The 16,917-nt window shown below is 41.6% G+C and overlaps 1 protein-coding gene across 9 annotated transcripts in view; it reads right to left on the bottom strand.

The window, feature by feature from the left end:
* Positions 1-16,917, bottom strand: part of ENOX1 (ecto-NOX disulfide-thiol exchanger 1) — a 609,053-nt gene that overhangs the window by 239,915 nt on the left and 352,221 nt on the right. The window contains exon 2 of one of the 9 annotated variants that reach the window (XM_079902718.1): positions 9,184-9,220. The exons of the other annotated variants lie outside the window; for them this stretch is intronic. The gene's annotated coding sequence lies outside the window, so the exon portion shown is untranslated. The remainder of the gene's footprint in view (positions 1-9,183; positions 9,221-16,917) is intronic. 9 annotated transcript variants of the gene reach the window in all.

The following is a 16,917-nucleotide window of genomic DNA, read 5'->3' as shown; positions in this document are numbered from 1 at the left end:
AGAGAGCACCGGCTAAGTGATTGCTGGCCTGACTGGCAGAATCTTTTCTTATATCTCTTCCATGATTAATGACCATCCTCTCTTATGGCAACCTGTTCTTTAACTTCATAACACTTTGTGTATTTGTTAATACATATTATTCTCCGTTTGTTTTCCTCTCAATGCCTGTCTCTTCTACTAGACTGAAGTTCCATACAGGCAGGCATTCTGTTTCTTTTGCTCACGATTGTGTGTCCAGCACCTACCCAGCCAAACACAGGTGCTCAGTGAATAAATGAGCAATGAGCCAGACTTTTCTCATGAAATGTTTAGGCCACACTGCAACACTTTCAATATGCCTACAGATCTGTCAGGAGGGTATTACAGACAGAGGAAACAGTTTCAGAAGTATTAAAATCAAAAACAGCTGCAGACAAGACATTTTTAGATTTTCTTCCACGAGAAAACACTTTAGCTCCAAAAACTTTGATGTTCTATAGGATACCTTCTTAAACAAAATAAGTCAAATTTTAAAATAGGGAATAAATAAAAGGGTGAAATAGGGACAGGTGTGTAACCTAAGAAATATAATGTAAGCCCTGGTCCTGTTCCTCATCTAGATCTAAAAAGTCATACCCTCAAAGTCTGATGAACCTGAGGCTTTCCTATCATTTATGTGTTAATTACCAGGTCTAACAATTAGGTATAGAACAATGGGAAAAATCCTGAAGTTCACACTAGCAGAGCAATTAAAGAAGTAGAAAAAGGCTAACTTCAAGAGCCAGAAATGTTAAAAATCTCTATACTAATTTTGATCAATGTGCTTCTATATGTTTGAACAGTAGTTTGAACAGGAGTAACTGCTGACAATAGTTACTATGATATTTAACTAACTAATGACTTTTTTTTTTTTTTTTTGCGGTACGCGGGCCCCTCACTGTTGTGGCCTCTCCCGTTGCGGAGCACGGGCTCCGGACGTGCAGGCTCAGCAGCCATGGCTCATGGGCCCAGCCGCTCCGTGGCATGTGGGATCCTCCCGGACCAGGGCACGAACCCGTGTCCCCTGAATCGGTAGGCGGACTCTCAACCACTGTGCCACCAGGGAAGCCCCTCATGACTTTTTTTTAACATTTTACTACATTGAGAGGTAATGTGATTTTTTTTTTTTACATAAAAAAATTATTAAAACCAGAATTCTACTTTTCCTAAAATTTGCCAGGCACCAACTATATGCTACCACTTTCACATTTAAATTCTCATCTGATTCTCACAACCACTTTACAGATCAGGAAATAAAAAAATCAGAGTTACTTTAGATATATGCCTAAAACTGGAATACTGTAAGAAGTGTTAATTACAATAAAAAAATTTATTGATTAATCCAGGTGAAAATGTATATTATATTTATAAAAGCATATTTTTATTAATATGGTAAATTTAAACTTCAATCATTGGAATGATAGAATACTATGTTCCAATTAATGATATAATTTCACTTACTAAGGAGAAAATAATATTGTTTCAACTGATGTTATCAAAAGGACATTAAGACCAGTGATAAGATTATATTGACAGCATGTGGCCTTTGACATGATACACTGAGAAGTGTGTATCGCCTCTGTGGTATCTTTGCCAAAATTGTATAACCTCAATTTAGTTGTAAGAGAACATCAGACAAACCCAAATCAAGACATCTGAGCAGTACTCTTCAAAAATGTCACAACTGACAGAGTAATGGCATGGTTTGGGAGCAGAGACGATGCTTGGGAGGAGAATGACTCACCTCATCATGAAACAATGGCTGCAGAAATTCCAGGCCACAAAGCCTCATACCAAACCCTCTAGCCAAAGCCATGTGGCTGACAGGGTCTTGGTGCTTCGACTGGGTATCAGGCCTGAGCCTCTGAGGTTGGAGAGCCCAGTTAATGACACTGGTCCACCAGAGAAATCCCGACCCCACGTAATATCAAACGGCAAACGCTCTCCCAGAGATCTCCATCTCAACGCTAAGACTCAGCTCCACTCAACGACCAGCAAGCTACAGAGCTGGACACCCTATGCCAAACAACTAGCAAGACAGGGACACAACCCCACCCATTAGCAGAGAGGCTGCCTAATATCATAATAAGTTAACAGACACCCCAAAACACACCACCGGACGCAGTCCTGCCCACCAGAAAGACAAGATACGGCCTCATCCACCAGAACACAGGCACCAGTCCCCTCCACCAGGAAGCCTACAAAACCCACTACACCAACCTTACCCACTGGGGGCAGACACCAAAAACAACGGGAACTACAAACCTGCAGCCTGGAAAAGGAGATCGCAAACACTGTAAGTTAAGCAAAATGAGAAGACAGAGAAATACACAGCAGATGAAGGAGCAAGGTAAAAACCCACGAGACTAAACAAATGAAGAGGGGCAGTCTACCTGAAAAAGAATTCAGAGTAATGATAGTAAAGATGACCCAAATCTTGGAAATAGAATGGAGAAAATACAAGAAATGTTTAACAAGGAACTAGAAGAAGTAAAGAGCAAACAAACAATGATGAACAGCAAAATAAATGAAATGAAAAATTCTCTAGAAGGAATCAATAGCAGAATAGCTGAGGCAGACGAATGAATAAGTGAGCTGGAAGATAAAATAGCGGAAATAACTACCGCAGAGCAGAAAAAAGGAAGAAAAGAATTGAGGACAGTCTCAGAGACCTCGGGGACAACATTAAACGCACCAACATTTGAATTATAGGGGTCCGAGAAGAAGAAGAGAAGAAGAAAGGGACTACGAAAATATTTGAAAAGATTATAGTTGAAAACTTCCCTAATATGGGAAAGGAAATAGTCAATCAAGTCCAGGAAGTGCAGAGAGTCCCATGCAGGGTAAATCAAAGGAGAAAAATGCCAAGACACATACTAATCAAACTATCAAAAATTAAATACAAAGAAAAAAATATTAAAAGGAGCAAGGGAAAAACAACAAGTAGCATACAAGGGAAGCCCCATAAGGCTAACAGCTGATGTTTCAGCAGAAACTCTGCAAGCCAGAAGGGACTGGCAGGACATATTTAAAGTGATGCAAGGGAAAAACCTACAACCAAGATTACTCTACCCAGCAACAATCTAATTCAGAATTGATGGTGAAAATAAAACCTTTACAGCCAAGCAAAAGCTAAGAGAATTCAGCACCACCAAACCAGCTTTACAACAAATGCTGAAGGAACTTATCTACGCCGGAAGCACAAGGGAAGGAAAAGAGTCACAAAAACAAACCCAAAACAATTAAGAAAATGGTAATAGGAATATACATATCAATAACTACCTTAAATGTAAATGGATTAAATGCTCCGGCCAAAAGACATAGACTGGCTGAATGGATACAAAAACAAGCCCCATATATATGCATCTACAAGAAACCCACTTCAGAACTAGAGACACATACAGACTGAAAGTGAGGGGATGGAAAAAGATATTCCATGCAAATGAAAATCAAAAGAAAGTTGGAGTAGCAATGCTCATAAAAGACATAATAGACTTTAAGATAAAGACTATTACAAGAGACAAATAAGGACACTACATAATGATCAAGGGATCAATCCAAGATGAAGAAATAACAGTTGTAAATATTTAGTCACCCAACATAGGAGCACCTCAATACATAAGGCAAATGCTAACAGCCACAGAACAGGAAATCGACAGTAACACAATAATAGTAGGGGACTTAACAACCCCTTTCACCAATGGACAGATCATCCAAAATGAAAATAAATAAGGAAACACAAGCTTTAAATGATACATTAAACAAGATGGACTTAACTGATATTTATAGGACATTCCATCCAAAAACAACAGAACGCACTATCTTCTCAAGTGCTCATGGAACATTCTCCAGGATAGATCATATCTTGGGTCACAAGTCAAGCCTCTGTAAATTTAAGAAAATTGAAATCGTATCAAGTATCTTTCCAACCACAACACTATGAGACTAGATATCAATTACAGGAAAAAATCTGTAAAAACTACAAACACATGGAAGCTAAACAACACACTACTAAATAACCAAGAGATCACTGAAGAAATCAAAGAGGAAATCCAAAAATACCTAGAAACAAATAACAATGAAAACATGAAGACCCAAAAGCTATGGGATGCAGCAAAAGCAGTTCTAAGAGGGAAGTTTATAGCAATACAATCCTACCTCAAGAAGCCAGAAAAAACTCAAATATTAACAACCTGACCTTACCCCTAAAGCAATTAGAGAAAGAACAAAAACCTCCCAAAGTTACCATAAAGAAAGAAATCATAAATATCAGATCAGAAATAAATGAAACAGAAATGAGGGAAACGATAGCAGAGATTAATAAAACTAAAACCTGGTTCTTTGAGAAGATAAACAAAACTGATAAACCGTTAGCCAGACTCATCAAGAAAAAAAGGGAGAAGACTCAAATGAACAGAATTAGAAATGAAAAAGGAGAAGTAACAACTGACACTGCAGAAACACAAAGGATCATGAGAGATTACTACAAGCAACTGTATGCCAATAAAATGGACAACCTGGAAGAAATGGACAAATTCGTAGAAAAGAACAACCTCCTGAGGCTGAACCAGGAAGAAATAGAAAATATAAACAGACCAATCACAAGCATTGAAATTGAAACTGTGATTAAAAATCTTCCAACAAACAGAAGCCCAGGACCAGATGGCTTCACAGATGAATTCTATCAAACATTTAGAGAAGAGCTAACACCTATCCTTCTCAAACTCTTCGAAAATATAGCAGAGGAGGAACACTCCTAAACTCATTCTATGAGGCCACCATCATCCTGATACCAAAACCAGACAAAGATGTCACAAAGAAAGAAAAGTAGAGGCCAATAACACTGATGAACACAGAGGCAAAAATCCTCAACAAAATACTAGCAAACAGAATCCAACAGCACATTAAAAGGATCATACACCATGATCAAGTGGGATTTATCCCAGGGATGCAAGGATTCTTCAATATACGCAAATCAATATGGTACAATACACTATATTAACAAATTGAAGGAGAAAAACCTTATGATCATCTCAATACAGGCAGAAAAAGCTTTTGACAAAATTCAACACCCATTTATGATAAAAACCATCCAGAAAGTAGGCATAGAGGGAACTTACCTCAACATAATAAAGGCCATACATGACACACCCACAGCCAACATCGTTCTCAGTGGTGAAAAACTGAAACCATTTCCACTAGGATCAGGAAGAAGACAAGGTTGCTCACTCTCACTGCTATTATTCAACATAGTTTTGGAAGTGTTAACCACAGCAATCAGAGAAGAAAAAGAAAGAAAAGGAATACAAATCGGAAAAAAAGAAGTAAAACTGTTACTATTTGCAGATGACATGATACTATACATAGAGAATTCTAAAGATACTACCAGAAAACTACTAGAGCTAATCAATGAATTTGGTAAAGTAGCAGGATACAAAGCTAATGCACAGAAATCTCTTGCATTCCTATACACTAATGATGAAAAATTTGACAGAGACATTAAGGAAACACTTCCATTTACCACTGCAACAAAAAGAATAAAATATCTGGGAATAAACCTACCTAAGGAGACAAAAGACCTGTATGCAGAAAACTATAAGACACTGATGAAAGAAATTAAAGATGATACAAACAGATGGAGAGACAGACCATGTTCTTGGATTAGAAGAATCAACACTGTGAAAATGACAATACTACCCAAAGCAGTCTACAGATTCAGTGCAGTCCCTATCAAACTAACAATGCCATTATTCACATAACTAGAACAAAAAATTTCATAGTTTGTATGGAACCACAAAAGACCCCAAATAGCCAAAGCCATCTTGAGAAAGAAAAATGGAGCTGGAGGGGCTTCCCTGGTGGCGCAGTGGTTGAGAGTCTGCCTGCCGATGCAGGGGACACGGGTTTGTGCCCCGGTCCAGGAATATCACACATGCCACGGAGCGGCTGGGCCCGTGAGCCATGGCCACTGAGCCTGCACATCCGGAGCCAGTGCTCCACAACGGGAGAGGCCACAACAGTGAGAGGCCCGCGTACGGCAAAAAAAAAAAAAAGAAAAATGGAGCTGGGGGAATCAGGCTCCTTGACTTCAGACTATACTACAAAGCTACAGTAATCAAGACAGTGTGGTACTGGCACAAAAGCGGAATATGGAGCAATGGAACAGGATAGAAAGCCCAGAGATAATCCCACGTACATATGGTCACCTTATCTCTGATAAAGGAAGCAAACATATACAGTGGAGAAAAGATAGCCTCTTCAGTAAGTGATGCTGGGAAAACTGCACAGCTACATGTAAAAGAATGAAATTAGAATACTCTCTAACTTCATACACAAAAATAAACTCGAAATGGATTAAAGACCCAAATGTAAGGCCAGACACTATAAAACTCTTAGAGGAAAACATAGGCAGAAGACTCTGTCACATAAATCACAGCAAGATCCTTTTTGAACCACCTCCTAGAGAAATGGAAATAAAAACAAAAATAAACAAATGGGACCTAATGAAACTTCAAAGTTTTTGCACAGCAAAGGAAACCATAAATAAGATGAAAAGAGAACCCTCAGAATGGGAGAAAATATTTGCAAACAAAGTAACTGACAAAGGATTAACCTCCAAAATTTACAAGCAGCTCATGCATCTCAATATCAAAAAAATAAACAACCCAATCCAAAATGGGCAGAAGACCTAAATAGACATTTCTCCAGTGAAGATATACAGATCGCCAGCAAACACATGAAAGGATGCTCAACATCACTAATCATTAGAGAAATGAAAATCAAAAGTACAATGAGGTATCATGTACACACCAGTCAGAGTGGCTATCATAAAAAAATCTACAAACATTAAATGTTGGAGAGGGTGTGGAGAGAAGGGAACCCTCTTGCACTGTTGGTGGGAATGTAAACTGATACAGCCACTATGGAGAACAGTATGGAGGTTCCTTAAAAAACTAAAAATACGACTCAGCAATCCCATTACTGGGCATATACCGAGAGAAAACCATAATTCAAAAAGAGTCATAATTCAAAAAGAACCATAACCACAATGTTCATTGCAGCTCTATTTACAATAGCTAGGACATGGAAGCAACCTAGGTGTCCATCAACAGATGAATGGATAAAGAAGATGTGGCACATATATACAATAGAATATTAGTCAGCCGTATAAAGAAACGAAATTGAGTTATTTGTAGTGAGGTGGATGGACCTAGAGTCTGTCATACAGAGTGAAGTAAGTCAGAAAGAGAAAAACAAATACCGTATGCTAACACATATATATATGTAATCTAAAAAAAGAAAAAATGGTTCTGAAGAACCTAGGGGCAGAACAGGAATAAAGACGCAGATGTAGAGAATGGACTTGAGGACACGGGGAGGAGGAAGGGTAAGCTGGGGCGAAGTGAGAGAGTGGCATGGACATATACACTACCAAATGTAAAATAGATAGCTAGTGGGAAGCAGGCGCACAGCACAGGGAGATCAGCTCAGTGCTCTGTGTCCACCTAGAGCGTTGGGATAGGGAGGGTGGGAGGGAGATGCAAGAGGGAGGAGATATGAGGATACATGTATATATATAGCTGATTCATTTTGTTACAAAGCAGAAACTAACACACCATTGTAAAGCAATTACACTCCAATAAAGATGTTTAAAAAAATAAAAATAAAGCTACAATAAAAATTCAGAATTATGAAAAACAAAGGAAGAATACAGAACTGTCCTATTCATATTTTATATCTCTGATTATTCTGATCATCATTCTGAAGATCAGTAGTCAATACATAGTACTGGATGTATAAACGTAAGTTTAAGAAATTGGAATAATTCCTTATCACATCCTAGGTATTAGCTAAATTCTACGATGTAAGCCTGTTTTTATATTATTTGCAATTTTCCCCAAACAGCTATAATCAAAAAAGGATTCTCTATGTACTAGAGACTTCAGTTAACCGATTGAAAATTACTTTATGCTAAGCTAAATCTGTGTCATTTCTTGCAAAGGCTGTACGTCTTTCTAAGTCAGTATTCAGCTCAGATAATTAGAATTGTGATGGTTGTTGCCATTGTCCAAACAGGAAAGCAGGCAGACGAGAAAAGTAAAACAAAAAGAGAGGGGGAAATTGAAGCAAGGAGGAAGGAAACGCTATTCCCTTGAAACACATTCATTAACCTGGGATTACTGCTAGAAGCTCCAGGCTAGAAGTGAGCAACTTGCTTCTAAACAGATTTTAATTTTTAATCCAGTGGAATAGGTCAGATGCCACTCTCACACCTGGAGGCCCATCCCAGGACCTACCTGCCCCAAGGCAGTACGGCCAGTCTGCTAGTAATGGTCACATTTGGGTAAACGCAACCTCCAGGCAACCACGTGTCTCTGCGTGTTCTCATCCCAAGGACCAGCAATCAAAGTTGGATGAGCTCTCACAATGAGGTAGGGGGTCTCTCCTTAGATATTTTTTAGGAGTGAGAAAAGACACAGCCAATAAAACCATTTTTTAAAGTGGAGGTTGGAGGGGGGATATCTATTTTTGAAATTCTAATAAATAGAGATCAGCTTTACTACTTAATTAAAATTGGGTGGAGGCATATACGTTGGTCCAAATGTGATGCTCACGAGAGAAGTGTCCAGGCGTGAGAAAGATCTCCCAGGAAATTGAACGCCTAAATGTAGGGAGAATTGAACAGAGCAGGCCCCGTGCTTCCACAGGCGGAGCTAAAACAAGCAAAGATGAACTGGGTGTGACCGATTCCCAAGCCCTCCGCAGACCTAAGATCAGCTGCGTATTAGCATAGGCAGGCCTCAGCTGTCCATGAAAATGAGAGCGCATATTTAAAGCTGCGTTTTAATTTAAAAGGTACTCAACATTTCTCGTCTTGTTCACTGAAAAAGGCCAACACCCGCGTGCTTTATTGATGCGCTGCAGAACTGCAGTCTAAAAGAACTAGGTTTGCCACACGGCATTTGCTGAGGATGTGTTAAATGCATAGTTTCAGAGCCAAGAATATTGTTTTTCAAAATCAGTGAATGCATTATTAAAGGACTTCTGCTGTGCCCACCACCGGGGGATAGGAGAAGAGGTGGCGGTGGCCCTGAACTCTGAATGGGAAGGGACAATGAGTAAGTCATTCACTATAATCTCTAACAGCAGTAACCCCAAACTTACACTCCTCCGCCCCTCTCTTCAATTCCCTTTGGCCAATCTAGAAAAAAGGAAAATGGAAACCTTTAAATAAAACTCGTATAAAACTTTAGTTCCCAGCACAACATCTTTGGTTCTTCGGATGGTAAGTATTTCACTGAGACGGGTGCCTGGTCCCCTTTTCCACATTCCGGGACTGCGTAGGCTTTCACATCAGCCCCCAGCTCTACTTGCAGATCAAGAGTATAATATACTGACTCCTTCCAAGCAGCTTTGTGTTAAAATCATTAAATGCCCACACAAGTAATTTTTAAATTAACTGAACCAGAAATAATGCATAATACATATCAATTTTATGACAGTGAGAAGTTATTCACTGTTAGTAAGCCAAGAATATCTGTTGTATAAATTTAAAATCTTAGCAGTAAGTCCAGTGTTTTAAATAGACTATGGAAAAGCATGAAACTTATGCCAGGTGAATTTTGAATATAGGGGAGCCTTTATCATTCCAGGAAAAATACTTCTCTACAACAGGCAAATTCTCTGGTTGAGTCCAGAAATGATCCATTTTACTTGGAAAATTATCCTCGTTCACTTGGAAAAATATTTTCTTTAAACTGCTCCCTCAGTGCATTTTAAAACCTAACTTGATTTACAGACATCGCTTTTACACACAACTTTTCTAGGATATATCTTTTGCACGAGGCAAAGTGAATTGGTGACAACTATTTCTATCCCGTTAAGATGTGGGGAGCAAACATATGACCAGTATCCCCAGATGCAGGCAATGTATGCTGAGTTTTATGTTAACACTTTCCCCTTAAAAATAAGAATATAAAATTCTTTCTTCAGAAAATTTCAGAAGACCATGGTTTTAAAATTATACCTTTACTGGACACACTTTCCAAAACCTCAGAACCCTGATCTTGCCATAATTTGAGTCGACCCCATAAATATGTACAGAACTCCCAGGGCACCTCATCTGCTGTGCTGAGCAGGCGATGCAAGATGACTACCGTCTGCTGGTCCCGCCTTCAAGTAGCCTGCGACCGGTCTGGCGGGACAGACGCATGTATATCTGGTTGTAATGTGCTGGGATTATATTCTCGTGGTATGAAGCAAATGTTCTGGCAGCACAGAAGAAAGAGTGAGGATTCTGGAAGGGAACATGGGAGTAGGGAGGGTAGATGCTCAGCAGAAGAGATGACATTTGAGCTGGGTCTTAAAGGATGAAGAAGATTAGGCCAGGCAGGGGAGAGCATTCCAAGCCAGAGAAAAAAACCAAAACCAAAACCAAAACCAAATCAGCCCATCCATACCAAGGGTTGAAAGTCAGACTTTTAAAGGTGTTTTCCTTCAAAAAGATTCAAGTTTGAGAAGTCTAACATGATGTAAAAATCACAAACTAGATGGTTTCTTTCTCACTGGCCTGCCCTTCTCACAAGCACCCTAAATGGTTAGAAGTACATGTAACAAGAAGGAGAGGACTTAAAGTACCTTGGTAGAAACAGAGAGAGAATGATTCCATAACTGAAGTAACAGTCGGAATTAGCACTGTAGGTTTGTGAGTGAGAAGTGCTACCAATGAAATCAGGAAAAGCACACTGCAATAATCATGCCTTTTCGGTCTGTTTAAAATACAAGTTAAATTGATCTCATTAAGAGGTCTGCTAAGAAAAACGTCTGCCAAGAGCTATCAACTACAGGGTGTGTAAGAATTTTGCTCTGTGCTGGGTCCTATTAGTCAGAAGGGAGGAGAGCAAGGAGAAACCCATCATTTTCTCCCAGTCATTTAATCACATTGGGCTCTTGAATAGAGATAAAGGCTGGGCTGCAGACTTCACATTTTGTACTGTGTCCCTCTTCTGCTACGGAGGGACAAGGAAGGGGGGAAGCAAGGTCTCCTGGATAGACCCGGATGGAGGAAGCATGAGGCTCTAATGCCCAAGTGAAGATGCTGCTGAGAGGCTGAGACCAAGAAGAGGACAAGACTTTGATGGGTTTTCACAGGGCCTAGAAGCTAACGAAACTGGAGTTAAAAACCTAAGGGAAATTTAAGTCAGCAGGAACCTAAATATAATAGGTTATAGTTTTGCTTATTCATTTTATAAAAGTTAATTCATTCATATTGGTATTTTTTCAAAGAGGTGTGCGTGTATGTGTAAGTGTACGGGTGTGTGTGCCTGTGTGTGAGAGAGAGGTTAAAAAGATAAATGAACCGAGTGTCTGGACTGTGTTCACTGTTCTCTCTGAGCCATCAACAAGTAGAGCCAAGATGCAGGAAGAGTGCATTTTTAGGAAGACGTGCCTTGGAGACCTAACCCTCTTCTTATTCCCCATGTAAAGGAAGGCAGCTTTGGAGAGCTGAGCCTGTGGCTCCCTAGATCCACGTGTCACCCCTCCTCCCCGGGCAGGTGTGCAGACAGTGGGGCCACCTGGGTCTCGCTAGACTTGGGTTCTGGCTTCTGGCTCTGGGTCTGCTGCTGACTCACTGCATGAACTTGGGCTGGTCACGGTCTTCTCAGGTGGAAAGGAAAAGCCAGTGTTTGGATTACACACTTCACATTGGCTTTCCTCTCCCTATGTTCTCCGATTCGGCAGAATACTACGATGTTCTAAAGGAATGTTGTCAGCCTTCTGGGTTTTACATATTCACATTCAAGAGCCACTGTAATATAACAATGCTCCACCTAGTGTCGAAACAGGGAACGCTGTTTCGGGAGTGCAGAGTGAGGAATGGCTCTGTGGTCCTTCACGGCTTCAGGGGTCAGAGCGGCAGCGAGCGTAACTGCTGTTCGACGGGGTCTTTGTCATGTCCCGCCCGCCCAACTCGGGGACGTAGGACATTTTGAAAGAGACTGTGTTTTAGCAGCTTCCGGGTGTGATGCCTAACACTAGCACGACAGGACTTTTATTAAGGTCACAAGGAATCATCTTTCCCACTCTTTTGACTGGTGGCTATTGCCATCAACATAAAAGAGCCCCTGGGCGATGGAGACGGGCGGGCAGTGCCTTCCGGAGGGAAGATCAGAAGGGATCCTGGGTGAGCTGCAGGCAAGTCACCCAGTTCTGGCATCTCGCAGACTTAAACCTGGGAGTTCTGCAGGGCCTCAGTCCTCCACCCTTCCCTCTTCATTTCTTTCTTTCCAAATGCTCCCCCGAGGAAAACATCTCCGACCAGCTCACAGCTCACCACACACACTTCCAACTTCCCAGTTCTGTGCAGCTCTGTCCTCTCCTTGCTAAATGCCACCCCACAGGAAAGAAACCAAAGGAGGGAACGACATCAATACAGGGGCAATGCGTGTATCATTTAGACAAACGGTCCTCCTCCTCATGTGTCTGACTCTCCTGTGGCTTTTCTTTGGTCTCCATTAAGTGGCAGCGCAGTTTAATTTAATTTTTATAATATTGCCATGGACAAACCGCTTCATTTTGGAACCTGCCTCCCTCTCAGGACGCAGGTCAGTTTGGCAGAACGGTGTTTATCGCGTGCCAGACGCTGTCTTAATGATGTCTGGGCTGCGAGAATGTAATGAGCCCAAACTCAGAAATTCTCTGCCACGCTGCCCGGTCTGCTCTCAGCCTGTAATCTAGGTGACTCGAAGCACATTTTACTTCCTGTGACCAAGTTCCATGGGAGAGGTTTTCTCCCTGTTTATCATCCTTATGTCTCATTCCCGTGATGTGATGGCTGGACCCATGCCAGCAGCAGTGGCTGAGGTTCTGGAATGCTCACGTGCTGGCTGGGCTGCCGGCTCCAACAACTCACCTTGTCTGATCTGTTCTAACGGGTTGCCTCCACTAGTCTGCTTTCTGTCCTTACCTTCTAGTCAGTCACTTGGAATTCTACCATTTACTGGCCCAGTGACCTCTGCCCTGGCTTGTCAGTTTAATGTGCCTCTACGTTCCCCAATCAGCCTGATTCTAAATGGCCCAAATTGTCCTTAAGTCCGTTATCACCAGCCCCACATTCCTGCTCCAGGATCTTCACGCCCATCCTGAGGGCGGCACATCCTTTGAGTTCAGAGTGATGCTCTCAGTTCAGTTCCACTGACCAATCCAGGTCTGGCAGCTGTGGTACTCTTGAGTACAACTGTTACCTGGTAACCAGCAACTGAGGTAGTTCCCACAGAAGACTCGCAAATGGGATTTGCCTCAGGGGGCCACCAGAACATAGTGGTCTCTGATGATTACCAGACAAAGAAAACATTTAGAATATTTACTGAAGACCTAGAATGGCGCCTGGCATCCTATGGGGACTCAAAAGAATTTGGCAAACTATGTAAAGACATCTCTCAAATAACAATTTGCAAATGCTGACAGTTATGATTGGATATTGTAAGCTCCCTCAGGATAGAGAGTCTGTCTGGGTTTATATCTGCATCTCCAGGGCCCAGCGCAGGGCCTGGCATCTAGCAGAATTGGCAAATATTTGCTGAGTTAGAATGACTTTGTTGAGAAGAGTATGTCAAAGGCACTTTTGGACGATATCTAATTTCCCAAGAACTGGGATGAGGCAGGACTTTTGAAGATGGCCCAGACAAAACTATCAGATTGGGTGGAGCCCTGAATCTACATGCTAGGGTGGTTCTTTTTTTTTTTTTTTGCGGTACTCGGGCCTCTCACCGTTGTGGCCTCTCCCGTTGCGGAGCACAGGCTCCGGACGCGCAGGCTCAGCGTCCACGGCTCACGGGCCTAGCCGCTCTGCGGCATGTGGGATCTTCCCGGACCGGGGCACGAACCCACGTCCCCTGCATCGGCAGGCGGACTCTCAACCACTGCGCCACCAGGGAAGCCCCAACTAGGCTGGTTCTTGAGGCACCAGAATCTCTGAGTCTATCCAGGGAGTAAGGACCACGACAGGATGGGTGTGGGAACTCTGCAGGACAATCTGTGACCTAACGTACATTTTCTCCTGCTGGGATCCTCGGCACCTTCAGGTTTGTCCTGGGATGCAAGAACTTCGACTGGACAGCTACTTATGAGTAAAAAACGGGAATCTGGGTTTGGCCAAGCATCTTCGATGTCTGAAACACATCTGAGTGTGAAACAGCCAAGCTCCAGGCCCTCTAACGGAGCCCAGCAGAGCTGCCAACAGCTGGGTGGCAATGAGCTAAGAATGGCATGCTTTCAGTGAATGGCGTGAGGCTAGTAGTTTAGAGCATTTATTTACTGATTTGTATGGTTTACGCTCTCTATGAATGTATGGAACACTATACTTAGGTCAATCAAGGGTACCTGAATTTCAAAATGTATTAAAATGTGTTAGTGTTCATTTCGCATAAAATATAAAGCATCCATCTTTAAAGTGCTCACAGCACTTTAATTGAGCAGAAAAGCATAGACAGATTTAGAAATGTTTAGTTTTACCTGGGGCTTCTGACTGTCATCTTCAGACATACGTTTCCACAACAGATGTTTCAATTACGACAGTAATATTCATTCAAAGGTGAACCATAAATGTATAGGCACTTGAAACATTATTGAACAAAAGGAATTTAAAATGCTGGTGGACTGCATTTTAGCCCTGTTTTGATTTTATCAGCATTTGTCAATTAATCAACGTGAACCTTGTACAACATGTTCTCTTACTAGTGGAAACAAGCAAGTGCTTGCAGACTTTGAAGGAAAGGTCATTTAATAATTTGCTAATTGTGCAAAGATAGATTTAAATTTTTTTTTTTAAAAAAGGGAAGCTCTCCTTACCACTCTGCATAAACAGAAATTTATTTAAGCTTAAACTTGCTAACTGAAATATGGTCAATGGTTGGGCTGTGGGGTTTTCTGTGGTGGTGTTTTTTGTTTTTGTTTTTGTATTAAATAGCGGAGAAACATTAAGATGGAAAGAAATTAATCTAGCTGCACGTTTTCAAAATTTATTTTAAGAAGCTTTCTGTTACCTCTGACATTTCAGAGCTGCCAACCTTGAGGCTATGGTTATAATCAAATCAACTATAACTTCTTGGCAGACAAGTGAAGAGAAAAAAGACAAAGCAACAGAAATGGGAAATGGAGCAGCACAAAAGAGCCATGCAGGGGCAATGTTCTGTTTTCTTCTCTTTTCTTCTTTTTTCTTTGCTTCAATTCATCCTTCATTCTGCTAGATGGATGTCGGCTCCCTACTCCCTACTTCTGACCGCCTGGTTCATTTTAAGTGAGAAAGAAGCTGAGTCCAACTCTCTCTTGGGGGAAGCCAGGTCTCAGCACACCTGCCACCTCTCCTGGCCACCAAGGAAGTGCCTTAACTACCGGGCACAGCACTACCACCACCCAGCGCTCTGCAGTCATCTGAAGGACTCGAGGAAGTTTAAAATGGGTAACATACCTCGGAGAGCAATTTCTACCCTGGGGTCTGCAGGGCTGAACCGAGAAATCCGCACCATCTTAGAAGTATAAGTGGAACTTGAGATAGCGTGCCTCGAGGCGTTTGTAGGAGTCAGAATTTTGCACGGAGTTTACAGAGACAACGTTCCTTGAAGGGAGATGGGTTTTGGCAGGCGGTCTGGGCAAACTGCTTTGCTGCAGGACTCCTTTTATAAGAGTTACGAGGCCTGGGTTGCTCTCTGCCTGCTCAAACTGGCTTATCAATCCATTCCATTCCATTCTGTTACTCGTTCTAAATAAGTCATTATTTCAGGCACATTTCCCTAAGCAGATGCAAACACTCTTTTCCTGTGTGAGACTCCCCTGGGCAAATTAGGTTTCTTGGAAAAGGGTCAAGGAGCAATCAAACAAAATACCTACTGAGAAACAAGCAGGTGGTTTCAGGTGACGCTGTCATTTGTGCGGGCCACACCACAAGTCAAATTTTAGACACTGCTCGGGCTGTAATGTTGAATCTGATAGGGCCAGGTATGGAAAACAAAATCCTGATATCTGTAGCCAAAGTTTCTTTTTATCATCATGACAAATAAGTTTTTTCCCCTCCCAGCATTATCAAAGTATAATTGAGAAATAAAATTGTATGACATGCATTTAACAGGATTTGATATACATATGATGAAATAAAAATTCATATTTGAAGGCAAAATCAGAAAAATTTAAACAGAAAGTTTTTTCTCTGCCCGTTTGGGCCTCCTCCCTCCCCTCTGGTGTGCACTGTGCACCTGCTTTTTGCATTAATCAGACCTCCCCAATGGCAGAAAGGCCGGCTCAACCATAAAGATCAATTTCTCTTCTTCTGGCACCAGCCATGTAACTCCTTGGAAGGTAACATTCCTGTTTCAATCCCGTAAGGGCTCAGGATGACCCGCCACTCGCCTTGTATGTACAGACATCTCTGCTGCACTTTATGTATTGATACAAAGCCAATATATCATTTCCCTTAAAGACAGCGATTGGTGCAGACCACATGGGTCAAAAGACTGAGGAGATACTGGGCACCCCCCAATGGAAGTCCTTAGCTTAACTACTTATGACCTTACTCATGTTACTAGCTATATTACTTGTATTCTTATATTACTTGTATTGTGTTACTTGTATTCTGCCTGTTTTCCAAGATTATTGTTTCTTGCATTACCAGATGTGTGACTGAGCCTCTGATAAGAAATAATGATGACGAGGTGACTTGAAACAACTGACCAAATACAGAGCTCTGTAAGATCCACGATGGTAATAGTGCAACCCTAGATGTGGAAAGAAACAACAAGAGGGAACCATCTCCTGGACCGTAACAGAGTCTCAGTTCCCTTACCTATAAAATTGGGCTTTTGGCTACTGTTAACAGGGCCTAGTCCAGTAATAGCACACTGAGTG

The sequence above is a fragment of the Stenella coeruleoalba genome, assembly GCF_951394435.1.
Source record: "Stenella coeruleoalba genome assembly, chromosome: 18".
Classification (NCBI taxonomy): Eukaryota; Metazoa; Chordata; class Mammalia; order Artiodactyla; family Delphinidae; genus Stenella; species Stenella coeruleoalba.
This window is presented reverse-complemented; position numbering and strand designations above follow the sequence as displayed.